The sequence below is a fragment of the Hordeum vulgare genome, chromosome 5H, assembly GCF_904849725.1.
Source record: "Hordeum vulgare subsp. vulgare chromosome 5H, MorexV3_pseudomolecules_assembly, whole genome shotgun sequence".
Taxonomy (NCBI): Eukaryota; Viridiplantae; Streptophyta; class Magnoliopsida; order Poales; family Poaceae; genus Hordeum; species Hordeum vulgare.
In genome coordinates, this window is record NC_058522.1 from 467,109,410 (window position 1) to 467,119,818 (window position 10,409).

Consider the following 10,409-nt stretch of genomic DNA (forward strand, 5'->3'; position numbering starts at 1 on the left):
GACGTGAATATTTGCAAAGTGCACACGGATCTGGATGTAGCAGATCCGCTGACTAAACCTCTTCCACGGGCAAAACATGATCAACACCAGAACTGTATGGGTGTTAGATTTATTACAATGTAAATTACATGGCGATGTGAGGACTAGATTATTGACTCTAGTGCAAGTGGGAGACTGCTGGAAATACTCCCTAGAGGCAATGATAAAATAGTTATTACTATATCTCCTGTTTCAAGATAATCGTTTATTATCCATGCTATAATTGTATTGAATGAAAACATAGATACATGTGTGGATACATAGACAAAATAATGTCCCTAGCAAGCCTCTAGTTGGCTAGCCAGTTGATCAAGGATAGTCAAGGTTTTCTGACTATATGCAAGTGTTGTCACTTGATAACTGGATCACATCATTAGGAGAATCATGTGATGGACTAGACCCAAACTATGAACGTAGCATGTGATCATGTCATTTTGTTGCTAGTGTTTTCTGCGTGTCAAGTATTTATTCCTATGACCATGAGATCATATAACTCACTAGAACCGGAGGAATACCTTGTGTGTATCAAACGTCGCAACATAACTCGGTGACTATAAAGGTGCTCTACAGGTATCGCCGAAGGTGTCCTTTGAGTTAGTATGGATCAAGACAGGGATTTGTCGCTCCGTGTGACGGAGAGGTACCTCGAGGCCCACACGGTAATACAACATCACAACCAAGCCTTGCAAGCACTGTGACTAAGTGTAAATCATGGGATCTTGTATTACGGAACGATTAAAGAGACTTGCAGGTAACGAGATTGAAATAGGTATGCGGATACCGACGATCGAATCTCGGGGAAGTAACATATCGAAGAACAAAGGGAATGACACACTGGATTATATGAATCCTTGGCACTGAGGTTCAACCGATAAGATCTTCGGAGAATATGTAGGATCCAATATGGGCATCCAGGTCCCGCTATTGGATATTGACCGAGGAGTGTCTCGGGTCATGTCTACATAGTTCTCGAACCCGCAGGGTCTAAGGTTCGATGATGTTTTAGTATAGTTGAGTTATATGTGTGGTTACCGAATGTTGTTCTGAGTCCCGGATAAGATCATGGACGTCACGAGGGTTTCCGGAATGGTCCGGAAACAAAGATTGATATATAGTATGGTTTCATTTGGTCACCGAAAAGTTTCGGGCATTTCCGGCAGTGTACCGAGAGTGACGAATGGGTTCCGTGTATTCACCGGGAGGGGCCCACCCACCCGGGAGTGAGCCCAGTTACCCTAGGGTGGCGCACCAGCCCTTAGTGGGCTGGTGAGGCCATCCCAATAGGTCCATGGCGCAACAAGTCAAAAAACACCAAACAAAAAAAAAGAGGGAGGTCGGAAGGGACAAGAGGACTCCTCCTTCCCTAAACCGAATTGGAGTTGGAGTCCTCGTGTCCACTTCGGCCGGCGCACCAAGGGGCTCCTTGAGCCCCAAGGCTAGCCCCTCCCATCCTCTTATATATACTGGTGGTTTTAGGGTTTTTGAGACATAACTTTGCGACGTGCAACTCAAACCTATACCACGTAGTTTTACCTCTAGATCGGATTTGTGCGGAGCTCGGGTGAGCCCTGTAGGAGTAGATCATCACCACCACCGGAGCGCCGTAACGCTGCCGGAGAACTCATCTACTTCTCCATCTCTCTTGTTGGATCAAGAAGGCCGAGATCATCATCGAGTTGTACGTGTGCTGAACGCGGAGGTGCCGTCCGTTCGGCGCTAGATCAGAACGGATCGTGGGACGACGGTGATTTGAATCACGAAGTTGTACCACTACATCAACCGCGTTTCTTAACGCTTCCTGCTTAGCGATCTATAAGCGTATGTAGATCTAATCTCCTCTCATAGATGGACATCACCATGATAGGTCTTCGTGTGCGTAGGAATTTTTGTTTCCCATGCAACGTTCGCCAACAGGTTTCAACAATTATAACTTAGGCCTTATTGTGCCCTCATGCGGAATTCAACTACTTCACAAATCACAAGGCAATTGAGCGGGAGGGCAAGGCTTGGCACATGTGTGTCCCGAAACCTGCATGTCCCTTCGAGATTTCGGCTTCACAAGAGCAAATATTGATTTTCCCCAAAAAAGGCTTCCATTGCAAATTGAGGGATTGGATCACCGCTCTCCTAACCACCTCTTCATTTCAGTTCCTCCTTAAAGGGGTGGCCGTGTCACCTATCGAGCATGGCCTTGGACTCCGTTAAGGGGATCTTTGTTTGCCACTTCGTTTTGTCATCCCCATCGACCATCTTCAACAACTTTCAATTCCATAGGACAAGGTTGCGGCAAAGCTTATTCCTTGGGATGGTGACAACATCACCTCTATTGGTTGCGCCACCGTTTTGAATTTGGTTCTCTCTTTCGAAGTGGTGTGCTACATTACTCCTCTCATCATTCTCTCGAGCACCCTTGACGACACCAACAAGCTTGAAAGGGATTTTGTTTTGTATGTATCAGATGAGACTATCAATGTGAAATGCAAGGTGAACTGGGACATAGTGTGCCAGCCTGTGAACATAGGAGCTTAGAGTGCTCGATACCACAAAGTTCACACGTGCCTTGAGGTTAGGTGGTCGTGGTATGAGTGCAAACAACCATCAAAACTTTGGGTTAGCATGTGAAATCCATGCGATGATCATGATCATGATCTATTTTACGCCTTCATCACTATTATCGTCGGCGCTGGAGCAAAAACTTCTTTTTGGGAGGCACCTTGGACTCATTATCCGAAACCAAATGGGATTGCACCCCTCATTTTTGAAGCATCCTTGTGAAAAAATGGAAGGTAAAAGCGGCGGTAAACAAAGATGCATGGCTCTCCAAGATCATGATCTCGAACACCTTCACTTTGGAGCACATCCGCTAATTGGAGGCCCTTTGGACTATCCTTCGCGCTTCAACCTCAATGCGCATGCCAAAGATGATATTGTATAGAAGCACATAAACAGTGGGCAATACTCCGCGCCATCCGTGTATGCTTCTGAATTCATGGGAAGTTTCTACTCTCCCATAGAACATATGGTTGGAATTCTTGGGGCCCTCGCAAGGTCAAGTTATTCACTTGGTTGGCCACCCAAGATAGCATTTGGACAGCCAATAGATTGTCCAAGCATTGGCACCCTAACTCTGATCTTTGCCCCTTGTGCAAGCAAGTAGGGAAATCGAGGATGCGCCTCTTCTACACATGCAACTACACCATTCGTCTCTACAACTTGGTGAATGATTGGTTCCACATGCTAAACATTCACACTACCGATTGTCACCTACATAGATCCATCAATGGTTAGTCCACCATGTTGTCCAACACCAACACCCCTGATAGAAATGCTATGTCACCTCTTATAATGCTCATGGATGGACCATTTGGAATGAAAGGAATGCCCGTTTCTTCAATCAAAAAATCACACCAACGTACATATTGATCAAAACAATCAAGAGTAAAGTCAAACTTTGGATAGTAGCGGGTGCAAAAAAATTAAGAACTATTGTACCGGGAGAGTGGTCCATTGTTATACTTGGGACTTGGTAACACAATCTATATCCTCTTATTAGTTAATATATGAGGTAAATATTTTGCCTTTGTTCAAAATAATGGATCTCGAATATATAACTTTACTTATTTTTTCATACATGGAAGCGTATGTAAGAAAAAAGAAATTGTATCGTGGTATATATATGATGGTTATGAAATAACCATGATAGGATCGGATTGTATTTACTTCATCCCAAATTACATGACATCTTGCTAAGCATGTATTAATTTTTTCTTCTAATTTTGTATGATGATATAAAAAATTATAGTATGATATTTAAGCGGAACATATCTTTAGATTGCCCGTGACAAATACTTTATATTTATGGAATGTAAATTATTTTACTCACATTTTCATATAAAAATAATGATCTTAGTTGTGTTTGAATATTGTGTCTATGTAAATCTTCATTTAATTGCATTGAAGGGAATACTATTTTTTAATCAACATCTATATGTATATTAATAAGGATGGTAGAATAATCACCTACTTAGAGTTCATAAATTTTAGGATGCTATCCATTGTTGTATAAATTGAAACCTAGATACTATTTTTTTAGACCAGTTTACTTTCTTTCCTCTACCTGTGAGGTTTACTATCTTCGTAAAAAATACATCCCAATACTCTAATGCCATTCATTTCATTATTTCTAAAATGTAACATTGCAGTATACCATTTCCCATATCCACTTCCCGAATATATGTCTGTACAAACCAAGGTTTCTATTTTCATAATATATCTTCTTATGCAGATACACACAAGCATGCGTATCTTTCAGTTGACAGAAGAAGATAGAAAAAAAATACAAATGTAGGTACATCTTACAACACATATACATGGAGGCCTTGTCAATCAACCTAGAGCATAGGGACATAGGGTGATTAGACAAATATAACACTAGTCGAACTCTCACGCAACATGTTGTTGATATGAGTGACGTTAGCACGCGCCCAAAGTCATGCATCGTCCGGGATAATCTACACGAGGAGAGTCGCATAGGGGTGCTGGCTGACGGTGTCCCGACATAAGGGCCTCTCACCATGTTGATTCGTGCCCTGATGGGCTGAACTAAGGACCCCTTGTTGGTTCTGAAGTGGTCCACATCACGCGGACCATTGTGTATAATCACAAGGTTCCAGAAGACTTAGCATACATAACAAGATGCTAGATCTGTGGTGGATTCTGCCTCCCCGTAGGTAGCCTAACATGATATTGTACGCTAGGACTCCTCGTACCTATATAAATAAAGGGGCCAAACGCGTAGAAATCCTGCTTATAGTCTCTTGGTGGATACATGTACTCTGTACACACTCGAACACAATATACACAAGCAAGACATAAGTTATTATCTCCTCGAAGTGCCCATACCTGGGTAAAACCATGTGTGTCTGTTATCGTGTCTCCTAGATGCCTAGCTTAGGATCCCCTACCTCGAAATCTACCTGTTTAGGGCCCATCCCTAATCTTGATAGATGCAACTGTTTTGGTGCTTCTAGAGCCACTAGTCCATGCGCAAGAAGATGGAGGATAGCCCACGACGGTGCGAAACTGGGGCACACGAATAGAAGCATGCCCACCCGTTCGGGAAGGAGGTCATTGGATCAGGGGGAGCCGTGGATCGACACTAGGAAAGAATCTCTTGCCAAACCTGCCGAAAAAAGGAACAACTTGCAAGAATATGGTGCATGTCCTCTGCCATCTAATCACAAAGTGTGCATAATTCATCATGGGAAGTGTGCGATGGTGAAGACGGTCGGTCGTCCAGTAGCGGTCCCTCCTGTTGGAAATATGCCCTATAAGCAATAATAATTATATTATTCATTTCCATATTTCCAATTAGATGTTTTTGTATTCTTTGATATAAATGCTATGGTTCTTATATGTGTGATTGAGAGGAAAACTCATAAGCATGTGTAGAATAATAAACGGTAAAACATGATTCCTTGTCTCGCCTCTAGGCTTGCTCAAGTGTTGCATGATGATCATTTTTTCTAGTCATAGGCATTGGTTAATTGTAACAAGGATGTCAGCATCATTGAGAGTATGATTTTAGTAGAACGATCATATTAAATTGGACATATTGTTTGTTATACCTAAAGATGTTATCATCACAACTCTACAGTCAATAATGCACATGGTTTAACGTATGCTTAGTTCCTTATACCAAGAAAGTATCGAGTCACTTGATATTGTATTATACACTCGGATTGTTCCAACGTCATGTGTAACACGGTGATCATAACAACAACTTATGGGTATATATGCCATTTTATATCATTTTCGAACTAATCTATTAATCTAGTGTCAAGTGCGAGATCATGTTTGTGCCTATTTTATTATTTCGTAGGAAACCAAGACCAAACGAAAGCCAAATGCTCCAAAACTTTACGGTGGTTTTTTCTCGACCAAAAAGGAGCCCAAAAGCTTAGGCATAATACCATACGATGTACGAGGGGGCCACAAGCTCACCCCACGCGCCCCAGGGGGTGTGAGCTTGTGGGCCCCTCCTAACTCCGATTGACCTAATTCCAATTCTATAAATTCCCATAAATCCCCAAAACACGAGAAGGAGAACCGAAATAATTTTTCCACCACCACAAGCCTCTGTTCATCCATGATACTATGTGGAGGCCTCCGTTGGTAATCTGTCGGAGGGGAAATCAATCATGGAGGCCATCTTCATCAACCTTCATGCATCCATGGTGTTGTGTGAGTTAGCCACCACAAATCTATGGTTCCATAGTGATTAGCTAGATCTCTCTCTCTCTCATCTTTAATACAATGTTCTCTTTGGAGATTGATACGTCTCCATCGTATCTATAATTTTTGATTGTTTAATGCCAATGTTCTACAACTTTCATACACTTTTTGCAACATTTTATATTATTTTTAGGACTAACTTACTTATCTAGTGCCTAGTGCGAGTTTCGGTTTTTTGTGTGATTATTATTTCACAAAAATTCCGTATCAAACAGAGTCCAAGCGCGATAAAAATTTAGGGAGATTTTTTTCGAATATATGTGAATTTTGGGAAGAAAAATCAATGCCACACGATGCCTGAGGCGCCCACAAGGCAATAGGGAGCGGCGAGGAGGGTAGTCGCGCCCTGATGCCGTGTGGCCACCCCTTAAGTCAGTTCGGGCTCTACTTTGGATGCAAGAAAGAGATTTTCGTGATAAAGTTCCCTCAAAATTTCAGCCTGATCGGAGTTACAGATCTGTTGATATTTCAGAAACGGTCAAGGGCCAGAAAACAGGTGCGAAAAAGAGAAGAGAAACACAGAGAGAGATCCAATATCGGAGGGGATCTTGCCCTGTGGGAGCCATGGCGGCCATGGACCAGAGGGAAAAGTCTCCTCCCACCTAGGGAGGAGGCCAAGGAAGAAGAATAATGAGGGGGCACTCTCCCCTCTCTCCCGGTGGCGCCGGAGCGCCGCCGGGGCAACCATCGTGACGATGATCTACACCAACAACTTCGCTGCCGTCACCGCCAACTCTCTCTCTATGCAGCGGTGTGAGCTCTCTTCTCCCTGCTGTAATATCTACTTAAGAATGGTGCTTAATGCTATATATTATTATCCAATGATGTGTGGCTATCCTATAATGTTTGAGTTGATCTATTTTGTTTGATGTTTTTATTGTGGGATGATGTTATTGATATGATTTGTATGATGATATGGTGCTATCCTAAGGTGCCTTCCGTGAGGCGCACACGTGAAGGAATCCCATTGGAGGGTTTGCAATATGTTCATGATTCGCTTACAGTGGCTGGCTAGAGTGACAGAAGTTTACACTCGAGTAAGGGAGTTGTTCGCGTATGGGAGTAAAGAGGACTTGATGTTTAACATTATGGTTGGGTTTACCTTAATGATTTCTAGTAGTTGCAGATGCTTGCTACAGGTCCAATTATAAGTGCATACGGTACAAGTACGAAAAGTGTGTTAGCGTATGACTCCCCCTCATTGCATATGATAAGTATTTGTCATGATGTATTCAATTTCCTATGGACAATCTTTCTCTTGCGTTACACAAAAAATCTTTCTACTAAATAACTAAATAAATTAATATTTCTCTAAACAGCCCCTGATTTTTATTTACTTGCTCTTTATTATGTTGCCAACCTATCTATTACACCTACTAAGTACTTCTAGTTTCCTTCCCGCAAAGTAGTTTCATACTTGTTCTAGGTAAAGTAAGCGTTAGCGTGCTTAGAGTTGTATCGGTGGTCGATAGAACTTGAGAGAATATTAATTCTACCTTTAGCTCCCCGTTGGGTTTGACACTCTTACTTATTGAAAAAGGTTACAAACGATCCCCTACACTTGTGGGTTATCAAGACCTTTTTCTAGTGCCGTTGCCGGGGAGCAATAGCGTAGTGGTTGATATTCCCTTGTGTGCTTGTTTGGTTTATCACTAAGTAATTTTATTTTATTTTCTAAGTTGTTTTATATCTTTAATTATGGATACGGAACACGAAACACCAAAAAAAAAAGTTGTGCTTGCTGCTTCTGGAGATGGGGAACCTCCTAAAACCCATGATGGTGGTTATGTGGAAAACATTAAATACTAATTTGATAATCCTAAGAATTCCCAATTGAACTTGATTATGGGATACATGTTGGATCAACATGAGTAATTTAGGGATTATCGCTTGACTCAACAATGGAAACACTTATGGGATCAAATAAAAATGTTCCTTTGGTATACTTGGAATTTATGCTTGAGATGTGATTATACTTGTTGCTCTAAGATGGAGACTTCACACCTTCCCTTTCAATGTGAATTTAATGATAATAAAACCTTGGCCTCTTACGCTAATGGTATATATGATTACTATGATGTTGAACAAATTGAATAACTTGTTGCTTTTAAGGGTGCTTATGAAATTGCTTCTTTGATTGAAAAGTATGATGCTATTCTTTACAAATCTGAAAAAAATTCCATACATAAATATTGATATGAGAACTATGAATACAATGAATATATTGATGAATTTGTTGAAAGAATGTATGCTTCCTTGGAAGATATTAATATTTCGAAGGAATCTACGGAAGAAGAAATTGCTGAAATTGTGAGCTCATTAGATGAAAAAGATGAGGAGGAGAGCGAAGAACAAAAGAAGGAAGAGCGGATTAGCTACCAGCGCCCACCTTCTAATGAGAGTAACTCTTCAACTCATACATTGTTTCATTTCCCTTCATGCTTATCGAAGGATGAATGCTATGATGATTGCTATGACCCCTTCGATTCATTTGAAATATCCCTTTTTGATGAACTTGATGCTTGCTATGCTTGTGACCATGATAGAAATATGAATTATGCTTATGGAGATGAACTTTATATAGTTCCTTATGTTAAGCATGAAATTGTTGCTATTGCACTCACACATGATAGTCCTATTATACTTTTGAATTCTCACAACTACACCATATCAGAGAAGTTTGCACTTATTAAGGATTATATTGATGGGTTGCATTTTACCACTACACATGATGATTTTGAAGGATATAATATGCATGTGCTTTCTGCTGCTACATCCAATTATTATTAGAGAGGAACCAAATCTTCACCTCTCTATGTTTCCAATTCGATAGAATTGCAAGAAACTACCTATGCTTTTATTGGCCTTTACTTTGTGTGAATGAACTGTTCTTTTATGACATGCCAATGCAAAGGAAAAGAGTTATACTTTGTTGTCACATGATATATATCACTTTGTGCTCACTACTTAATTACAAATCAATGTTAATTCAAATTGCCTTTGATATACCTTTGGATCCGGGTGGATCAATTACTTGAGAACTATATGCCTAGCTTAATGGCTTTAAGGAAAGCGCTTTGAGAGAGACAACCCGAAAGTTTTAGAGAGTTATTTTATACTGTTGTGTAATTTTATTATAATTAAAAACAACAAAAATAAAGTGGGGAACCTAAAACTTTTCAAAAAGAAAAGTGAAAGTGAGAAGGACGAGCACCATTGAAGTGGGGGTTAGCTTTGAACTTTGTTCATGCGCACGGAAACTTTGTGAATCTTGATTACAACAACTTTTAAATAAAAATAAGTACCCCCTTTTATAAATCCATTGTATTATAAAATGTGCCAATATTTACCTTTAGGATGTTTGAATTGCTTGTTTGATATGTGTTGTGCAAAAACAGAAACTTTGTGTGTAGTGTTTGATTTTTCATATTTTACTGCAACGTCAAAAAATATAAAGTTTTTACACAGTAATTTCATACCAATTGTTTACAACTTCCTGTTTTTTCCTAATTATCTGAGTTACTGAAGTGTACGTTTCATGTGCATCTTTCGAGACTGTCGTGTTTTTAACAAATTGCTGTTATAGTTGCTTTGTGTGCTTATGTTTGAATTCTTGTTGAGCCCCCTTGTCTTGGGAGCCATAGAATTGTGATAGAATACAGTATATAATGTTGGATTATTATTATAAATATAATTTTATGGCAGGACATGGTGATATTTGATGTTATATGAACTAACCTCTCTTATGAAAGTTCTGTTAAGTTCCGTGTATGAAGTGTTCGAAGATCTAGGAGGTATCGACATGTGAAGAATAAGAGAGACAAGAGTTCAAGCTTGGGGATGCCCAAGGCACCCCAAGTAAATATTCAAGGATACTCAAGTGCCTAAGCTTGGGTATGCCCCGGAAGAGATCCCATATTTCTTCTTCAATAACTATCGGTATGTCTCGGTTTTTGTTTTGTTCACATGATATGTGTAAATTCTTGGAGCGTCATGTGTGTTTTATTTTCCTTTTACCTATGCACCATGCTCGTATGGGAACTTCCATGGTTAATTTAAAGAATGCTCTTTGCACT